General features: G+C 31.5%; 1 protein-coding gene across 2 annotated transcripts in view; it reads right to left on the reverse strand.

Annotated features, from left to right (window-relative positions):
* Positions 1–10,182, reverse strand: part of LOC145252558 (membrane-associated tyrosine- and threonine-specific cdc2-inhibitory kinase-like) — an 88,387-nt gene that overhangs the window by 42,627 nt on the left and 35,578 nt on the right. The window lies entirely within an intron of this gene.

The following is a 10,182-nucleotide window of genomic DNA, read 5'->3' on the forward strand; positions in this document are numbered from 1 at the left end:
TGGAAACAGGAAAAAAATATATATATTTTTCATGTTGAACATTGTACAATTTCATTCAATTACAATTAAAAAAGAATACTTTTACTTTAAAATATTTATCTAAAAAAAAAAATGTAAATAAAAAGAAACATCTGGTTTCTATTGTTTTAATAGACTTTTAAAAGAATGGAGAACAAAACTGAAGTTGACCATAATTTTTTTTATATTTACAAAAATGTTTTCTTCCGTGTGAATGTTATCTCAACATATATGACGTTATCTATAGCAGAGTACGACATCTGTTCAGATTGATTTACAAAGTAAATTATCTCTGGTAACCTAATTAAGCAATTAAAATATATTTATGAATCAGATTTTTTTTCACACATGGCATCACTAAAAAATCAAAGTCCATGTGGTTTTAAACTTTTTTTTTTTTCTTTTTAATGTTCAAATCAGAAGGATGCCACGTCATACAAGAAACAAAAAAGGACAAACAAATTGATTCCATACCTAATGAAGATGTATATTGTTGAAACCAAGTTGATTTCATATTTTTAAATGAGTGTTTATTAAAAAATAAAATTCTGCATTGTCCTGGCTTTTTACCAATTCTTATATAATCATTTATTTTAAATTTGCTTATTGCAATAGTTATGAAAATCAGAGATGAAAGTAGTTAATGGTAAATTAAGCTGAAATCAAGATAAATTATGTGTGCAGGGAAGGAGACTGGAAGTCATTCTTTTATGAAAAACAAATAATCTAGCCTCCCCTATCTTAATAATGATTCTTCGAAGTTTTAACCTTCAGAGCAAAATTAACAATTTTCAGATAGAACTGTCGTAAGAGGGAATAAGAAAGTATGGTAAAACAAGAGAAAAGAAAAAGAAAAGATAAAGAAAGAGAAAAAGAAATAAAATTCTGCCAAATAGTGATGAGAAAATAAGGAGATAAGATTCTAACAACTTGAACAAAATCCGGATTTTTTTATTTATCAAAAAGTGGAATTGGACCAAAAGGTGAAGAACTCGCATCCATGGGAGGCTCTAACGATATAGCAGTGATTGAATAAACTGAAAAATTAAAATTGGTGTGCAATTTATTTGGGATGAAACAGTTTGATGATGCCATCCCTCTTCATCCAACTGGAGGAACATTGAATGTTTACCAACAATCAACAAAGAAAAACCCAATATGGCTTGAATGAAGGAAGCATTATTCAATGCCTTGTCCAATGACAAATTCTCAGCATATGAAAAGATGGTGCTAATGCACTTACTGATCCGCGCTATTTTTTAAATCGTATTTCCAAGTTTAATTAAAGTTTCATATGTTGTTTTTTTTTATTCAATTGTAAAGTTAAAGTACAGAATAGGTACAAAACACCCTCCCCTCTCCATGTTAAGAATGGCTTTTTAAATAATAACATTATTTCAGCACGGATTAATAAGTGCATGAGTACCGAAAAGATTAAAAGCGCACGTGTAGTGTTTGAGTTAGACACTTGATGCAGATTTGCAAAAGTTAATTCTATTTGAAGAAATACCAAATTATGTGACGGCATGCATGTTTGTGCAAGGGTTTCCAGACCTTCTGAAAATCCTATTAGGGTCATTGCTGTGGTATAATCTACCTGGATCACTCAACCACCTTTGCACATGGATGGATCCATCCAGTTAATAGCGTTATAGATGCAATGACCCCAATTACTCTGCATAAAGTGGGTGAGGCGGTACAACAGTCTACCTTTGATTACATTAGGATTTTGCAATAAGTGCAGTCATTTGGTTAGAGATGAAATAAAGTTGGACACAATACATCAATCTATTCATCAGAATGTGAACTCTGTGCGACTTACAGTAGAACCCCAAGATATGGCATTAAAAATTAGTAACAAAATACCGTACAGTATATAATACACATGTATATAATTAAACAAATATCTTTTCAACGTTTTTTTGTTTTTTTTTTAAAATAAAACGAACAAAGTTAAATTATTTAAACAGTAAAAGTTTAATAGAACAATATACTTTCTTTTTTTTTTTTAACGAGGGCTGTTTACAAAAATATCAGAAGAAATTAGAATGTTTATACTTTCAACTATCAACATAAAATTTGTTGCATATTTAGAATTACTTATTAAAAAAAAAAAAAAAAAAAAACACAGAAAAATCTATATGATGTACATACTCATCACAGAACGAACACGTCATATTCTAAAAATCATGTGGGTTTGGCTTTTCTATTTGGCCAGTAAACAAAAATATTTGGTATGATTTTAGAAAAAGTGTCAACTCGAACTAGTAGATAAAAATATATTGTTTTTGTAGATTTCGGTGTGCTAAAAAAGAATCTAAATTGTCGCAAATTAATACTTTCGGAGATATTAATATTTTTCTAATGGATTATTTTCTTTATAAAATCAGCTATAATGGCGTAAATTGGCTGACTACGCATGCGCACAGACCGAAGAGAAATCACATTTATTTTTTAAAAATCAGCATTTTTATTAGTTTCTGTAAGTAAAAAGTAAATATCACAACGCATCGTCGTATTTGTTCACATAATTTCAGTTCTTGCTTTCACGTGCGCACGAGCATAAAATGACTTGTCACATTACGGAGGAATTTTTAGCGAGCATTTAAAAAAAATGTGGTTCATTTTTGTGTGTTACGTAGTTTTTAATGCTTTTTAATTGATCGGAAAAAAAAAAAATTGAGTTTTCATCAGCGGTTTACAAAAACATAACCGTTTTTCCGTAAGTAACGTGTGAAATGTCACATGACTACCGCTCATGCGTAGCGTAAATGAAGTCAATGAAATGGCCTCCGTGCGCATGCACAATCAACCAACTTACGCCATTATAGTTGATTTTATAAAGAAAATAATCCATTGGAAAAATATTAATGTCTCTGAAACTATTAATTTGCGATGGATACAGTTTTCAGATTCTTTTTTAGCACACAGAAATCTACAAGAAAAATATTTTTTTTCTAATAATTCGAGTTCACGCTTTTTCTAAAATTTTACTAAATATTTAGTTGTCAAAAGGTCAACTGAAGATAAATTTGCCCATAGAGCCCTGAGGGAGCTACTATTGGGGACATAAGTTGCAGGAATACGATGTAGGGAGTCGAGTAGCAAGATGTCTGTTCACATTACACTTCAACAGTACAGTTGGGAAATCAGGGGTCTACGTTCTAACCTTCCAAAGGTTGAAACCCAATTACAGAAGACTAAACCAGACCTTTTATTTTTAAGTGAAACTGGCATGGGACAGGCTATTTCCCTAGATGACTTCGTAATTAAAGGATATTATTAATTAACTTCTAAATCTGACCCCCTAGATCGCTATGGCCATGGAATATGTGCCTATATTAAAGATGGCTTTCCATGTGGTAGGGACATCTACAAAGAAGATCCTAACTTACCCTATATGTGTTTCCAGGTTGCACTTGCTCACAGTACTGCATTTATATTTACTCTCTATCGCCCCCACAACAGCAAAGTTACTATCTTTAAAAGCATATCTGAGAAAATTAACCAAGTCCTATCTGCTTATCTTTCAGCTAACATTCACGTATGTGGAGACTTCAATGTCCACAATGTGGAATGGTTGACCCACCTGTTATGATTTCTTCATTACTTATGACCTCACTCAGATTGTTCACGAATCCACCCGTGTGCCCGACAATGACAGCCAGTATGCGAGTCTACTAGACCTTTTTCTCGCAACTTGCCCTGAACTATGTTCAGTTTCTGTTCTGTCTCCTCTTGGATCTTCCGACCACTGTTGTATCAATTAAGATAAAAGTGAAATGTAATAAGTCCCCAGATGTACCTCTCCATCATACAGTATATCGATACACTATGGCTGACTGAGATAGCTTCCGTACCTTTATATCGGATCTACCTCTGCATTCCATGTTTAAAAAGGATGTGTCCTCTATAGTATCAGACCTGATGGAATGGTTAATTGTAGGTTTAGACAGTTTCATACCCTCGAAAAAGTTCCAGCAAAAACCTAACAGCCAGCCATGGTTCTCTCCAGAATGTGCTGCTGCCATTGCGCACAGAAATCACTTTTTCCACTGCTTCCAACGTAATAGATGTATGGAAACTAAAGCCGCTTTCAGGACTGCCAGCAACCATTGTAAGAAAGTAATAAAGAACACAAGAGAGCTGTATGCTCAGTACGTCAAGTCCAAAGTAGGCGAGCAGCGGCTTGGTTCTCACCAGTTTTGGTAAATAGCAAACAGAATCCTGAACAGAAGCGTGTGCTCTATCACAGCTATCATCAATGGACCTGAGGTAATCTCGTCAGCATCAGACAAAGCCAAACTCTTTGCCAAGAACATTGCAGCTAATTCTACCCTTTGCGACGAAGGCTGCCAACCCCCAATATTTCCTCCTGTATCAGAAAACACGCTATGTGATATAAAAATATCTGTACATGATGTTGCCAAGCTAATCAAAAACCTTGATTCCAGTAAAGCAACAGGCCCTAACGGTATTCCAATTATAGTACTAAAAAAAATTCAACCAGAACTAGCGCCCATACTTACAAAACTGTTTAAACATTGTCTTAAGGGGAATTGCTTCCTATCACCCTGGAAAATTTCATCAGTATGCCCTGTATTTAAGAATTCAGGTGATCGCTCATCCCCCTCTCAGTACAGGCTAATAAGTCTCCTGTGCGTCATGAGTAAGTTGCTGGAATCTGTTAAATACAGAAGTAATCAACCATCTCAGTAAAAATAACCTTCTTAGTGACACACAATATGGTTTCCGTTCTGCTAGATCTACAGCAGATGTGCTTATAGTTATATCTCATAGGATTAGCGAATCTCTCGATGGAGGCAACCTTTCTAGGGCAATTGCTCTTGACATATCTAAGGCTTTTGATAGGGTATGGCATAACGGTTTACTTCACAAGATCTCTAACTATGGTATAGCTGGAAATGTCTTCTCAATTATTAAATCATTTCTTTCTGATAGGTTCATAAGAGTAGTAGCTAATGGGCAAAAATCAGAAGCTCACAGTATTAATGCTGGAGTCCCTCAGGGGTCCATCCTGGGCCCAACTCTTTTCCTGATCTACATTAATGATCTTCCAAATCACATCCTTACATCATTCGTAGACATTTATGCTGATGACACTACCATCTATAGTAGCACATCTAAGACAGTAAACGACCAAGTTCTCTCCAATTGAGCACAAAGTACAATAGGCCAGGTCGATTTGCAACTTTTTCAGAAAATCAACATGGCACTGGTGATGATAGTTGGGATTTGATGTGATAAGAACAGATACCAAAAATTAGATTCCTATCTTGAACAGAAAATTGAGCATTTAATTTTAAAAATCGTGTAGAAAAATGCTGAGAAATCCTTCATTTTCATAGCATTTTACACAACACTGAAATTTCACTATTTTTTATAAAAAATCCAATTAAAATTGATATATTTATATGAAATACATTGAAAGAAAAATAAATATATGAATTATAATTTTAATTATGAATCACAACTAGCAAAATATCTCCACTTTTACTGCATTAATTAAACAAAAATTGTAAAAAAAGCTAATTAGCAACTAAGTCTTAAATTTCACAATCTAAAAAGATATGTGGAGATCTATTACACAATATTGTAATTCTGTAACTTGATACAAGTTACAGAACTATGTATTTTAATTTTTTTATTAAACACAATAATATAAACTGTTATAATAGAACTAAATTGTTCTGTATAATTTCTTTTCAAGAAAAATGAAGGTCTAATTTGCTGGCACGATAACTTTATAATAATGTATCTATGTCTTGCTTCCTGCCCATATACAACTTTTTTTTAGAAAAATCAATCAAATTTGACCAGTGTTTGGCTGCAAAATTGATAGCAGTAAGCTTTTTCAGTTTTTTTTTTTTGGAGTTGTTCACTATTTTTGGAAAAAAACAACACAAAAACAATTATTTGAAAACACTTATTTTTTATATTTTTGTGATAAAATATGATAAAACTGACTATTGTTTGGGTGAATTGAGAAAACTAATAAAATTTAATGGAAGTTTATCATCAATATTATGATATTTTCCAGAAGTAGTGCAAAAGCACTATATTTGGAACTGTTTAAAACAGTAATTTGGATTTCAGTTAACTGTTTTGTTCTCTGAATCATATTAAAATATACTGTTGTTGGTTAAAAAAAAATATTGTTGGTTTTGATCTCAAACCAACTAACTGCATACACTTGGATGATAAATTTGACCAGAATGTTTAATTTATCATAGTGTTTGAGGATAGACACCTCTGGTTCATAAACAAATTAACCTTGTATGTTAGCCATCTTGCTTGATTCAAGGCCCAATTTTCTAAGCTGTATACCTTAGTTTAACTTCGAGAAATGCCAATAGCATACTCTCAAAAAATAGACTCTGATCTTCACATTTAAATTATTTGTTTCTTCTGCTGTCAGATAATGATGATCGGGAGGGACACTATTTTTTTAGAATTCTACTTGAGTCAAATCTTGATAATTATTGATACAAAGTTTCCCCAAAGGACCAGTAAATGTTGTTAGGCTTTTTGTTGTTCCTTCAATTAGTTTAAAAATTGCTCTAAATGGCAGTTCTTCCAGTGGAACCTAAAAATTGGAAAATTTGCATGTTTAATAATAGAGCCAGATTACATTACATAATAAATACCAATATATTATTTTATTTTTCACAAAAAAGGAACATAATTGTAGGTGAATCTATAGAATTAATTTTACCTCCTTGTTAGGACAAGTGCAGACAATGTGCCTTTTTGGCAATTTCCTGTCTTGCACTTTACTGCAAAGTCATCACATCTCAGGAAGTTTACAGCTACAAGAAAATATATCAAACAATCTGTCTAGCAGTTCCTTCATTCTTTTCAATTTGGATGCTGCAAGTGATTTCCTGTCAATCTGTTTGGCCCTATTATAGCAAAATATATTAACCTTCTGTCCTATATAATGTTCCCCCAACGGAAATTGTGGATTAACTTACTTGCCAAATACTAATTAATTCCTTAGCAATTAACATAAAAATCCCACTATTTCTTAAGTGGGGATAACTGTTTTCGAGGAAATAACTAAACTGGATGATGACTTGTTGTGAAGTTGGAGGTGCTGTTTCATCCAAACGACAAGGTGGACCAGCAAATTTTGTGAAATACGGGTTAAAACTGAACGTTGTGCTTTTACTGACATTCTAATTTGAAAAGTAAAATAAATAAATGGATTATAACTGAAGGAAACTGTTTTAGGCTATTTTCCAGTTTCATATGTAAAAAAATAAGCGCTAGTTATAAGAAATAATGAAAAACTTTGTAGAGTTGCATTAGATGTATTGAAGAGAGAGGACCAAACCAAATCAGAGGCATAGCAGTGTTTAGTTTAGACATTTTTAGCAGATTTTTAACTCCTTCGATAACATGAATTTATCCATAAAGATTCATTCTTGTTGTAGCTGTGCCATTTTAAACAAGTATTTAGAGTTTGAAAAACCAGTGCTTGTGCATCTATGTTACCATACTATTTTTAATAGTATTTTCAAGTTAAATTTAATTTTTATTAAATTTTTAGGTGAAAGTACAGAATAGTTACAAAACCTCCTATCTTCCCCATGTTAAGAATGGTTTTCTAAATAATAAAGTTATTTTACCACAATAACATAGATGCACAAATAAGGAAAACCTTTAAAGAAGTTTCCTTATTTACCCGTATTAATCTTTGTGTGTTATCTGATTTTAAAACTATGATTTCAGAAGAAAAATACTGCTTAAAAATAATTACTCCCTGAAAATAAAAGAAATAAAAATTTGACCCTAATTTTTTGCAAAGTATATTTTTATTAAGTAGAAAAACTTGAAAATTTATGTGGTTATGTTTCGTAAAAAATGTGTAGAATTGTATGGACTATTTTTTTTTTTTAAATATAAAACTGGAGTATTACCATATTTTAATAAAAATTTCAAATAGAATTTGATGTAAAATATTAGGATGGTGAAAAAATAATGTTTTGACGTTCATTTGAACGTCAAAAAATGACATTGTTTTTGCACCAACCTAATAGAAAAACAAATTAAAAAAGATAAAACAAATATGTTTAAATTCACTGCAAATACTTGAAATATAATAATATATATAGTTTAAACAAGTCTTTTTCGTTTTTTCTTCCGAAATAATTAAGCCTAAATCGTAATGTTTTCAAAATTAAATGATAAACAAATGTTAATTTTCAATATCAATAACGAGCGTGTTTTGCGACGGTGAAATCTAAAATGTTTCCACCCCCCCAAAAGTTCCTGAAATGAAAAAGCGAACTTTGGTCGTTATTATTTAAAAAAAACAATTTTACCTTTACACTTAATATTTTATTAATTCATTATCCTCACTCATTTTGTTTAAAAATTGTTCTAAATAATGATTCCATTTTCTTAACAGTACGGATTGTTTTGATGACGGGACGTTCTTGGCAATTCACCGAAAAAAATTTTAATAACTTCAATTTTTCAACTTTTAAAGTCATTTCCTCAAGCAAAGCTAACGATTTTGAAAAAAATATTTCGCGTAGGTCTTTTCTATGTCAAACCACAACTATCATCACCATTGCCTCACCGGGGTTCCAAAATCGACCTACCTTAGTGGTACAATGGGGAAAGGAGTGGCTAGTTACTTTTAATGCATCTAAAACCAAGCTTCTATCTTTACATCAAAGTTCTGATCCCCATCTGGCATCAATTGAAATGAATGGCTCTCGTCTTCAGGAGGCCTCAAGTTTTGACAAGCTTCTGGGTTTGACCATTACTCCTGATCTTAAATGGAACATGTACATCAAATCTGTTGCCAAGGCCGCTGGAAAAATGGTGGGATCCTTCTATTGATCCAGTAGATATAGTAATACACATGGACAGAAAAAATGCTTTGGATAATCACAGATTTCAAGGTAGTTCTACTAAAATAGCCATATTTTTTTAAACCAAAGCACTTCAAGTCTTCAAATTACTACCTTTTTGTTCGAAAATGAATATACTTTCAAATGAATTAAAATATATAATGTACATTCATATTTATTAAAAGTTTTAAGCAAATAAAGTGATAAAAATGTGAACGTCATAAAATGGCGTTTTCGGTAAGGTTTTGTAATGACCCTCTCTGATTTCTAAAGGCCCGTACCGTGATTGTATGAAGAATTTTATTATGAAATTTGGGAACAAATCAGAAGAGATGTTAATCTTATTACTGTCAAGTGTCCGAAATATTTTTGATGATTGTTTTTGTTTTGTTAAAAATAAGACTTTAATATGACGAGTATCGAACATTTTTTTTTTTAATTTCTTCGGACACCCACTAGTAAGTAAATCAATCTTTTTACTATCTTTATCAATTAAAGGTATTATTCTATGTTGAGTAGGACCGCGGTAATTGATAATTTAAAAGGACCTACTCGAAAAAAAAAATATGTTTCTATTTTTCGAATTTGGACAAATGTAGTATTAGTAGCAGCAGCAGCTGAGGTATTAGCGATAGCACAGTGTAAACGTAAACAACACGAGTTCTGTAATTTTTATTCAAGAACGAATTAAGAAAAACATGAAAATATGAATATAAATGTTCTTATATGTTTAATTAGAGCTATTTTGTTATCAGAATAACATTAGTTTAGAACTATTCGGTTTTCATAATGTATAACAATTATATATTTGTTTTTTTGACAACTTTTTCAAATCTATGTGTATAGTAATACAAACCATCAAATCAATATTCTTGAAATTCTAAAAGCAGTTAGAAAACACACCAAACTACAATTAGGAAGCTTTTGATTTTGTAATTTTTTTTTTTCTACTTATTAAGCGAAAGGTATTTTTACGACCTGCTCCAGCATAGTATAAACGGCCTATGGAATAAACACCTTCAACCTCGAAAATAGAAATCAACAAATTTGTGGAATTTGGTGCTTGTGCATTTATTGAACCGTGTTATTTTTAAATAGTATTTTCAAGTTAAATTAAAGTTTTACAATATTTTTATTTTATTAATTTAACTGAAAGTAGAGAATAGTTACAAAACACCCTCCTTTCCCCATGTTAAGAATGGCTTTCGAAATAATAGAGTTATTATTCCAGCATGGTTCAATAAGTGTACAAGTAACTGGAATTTTCTTCGAAATTTCG

Source organism: Euprymna scolopes, chromosome 29 (genome assembly GCF_053919585.1).
Source record: "Euprymna scolopes isolate OS-2025 chromosome 29, ASM5391958v1, whole genome shotgun sequence".
Classification (NCBI taxonomy): Eukaryota; Metazoa; Mollusca; class Cephalopoda; order Sepiida; family Sepiolidae; genus Euprymna; species Euprymna scolopes.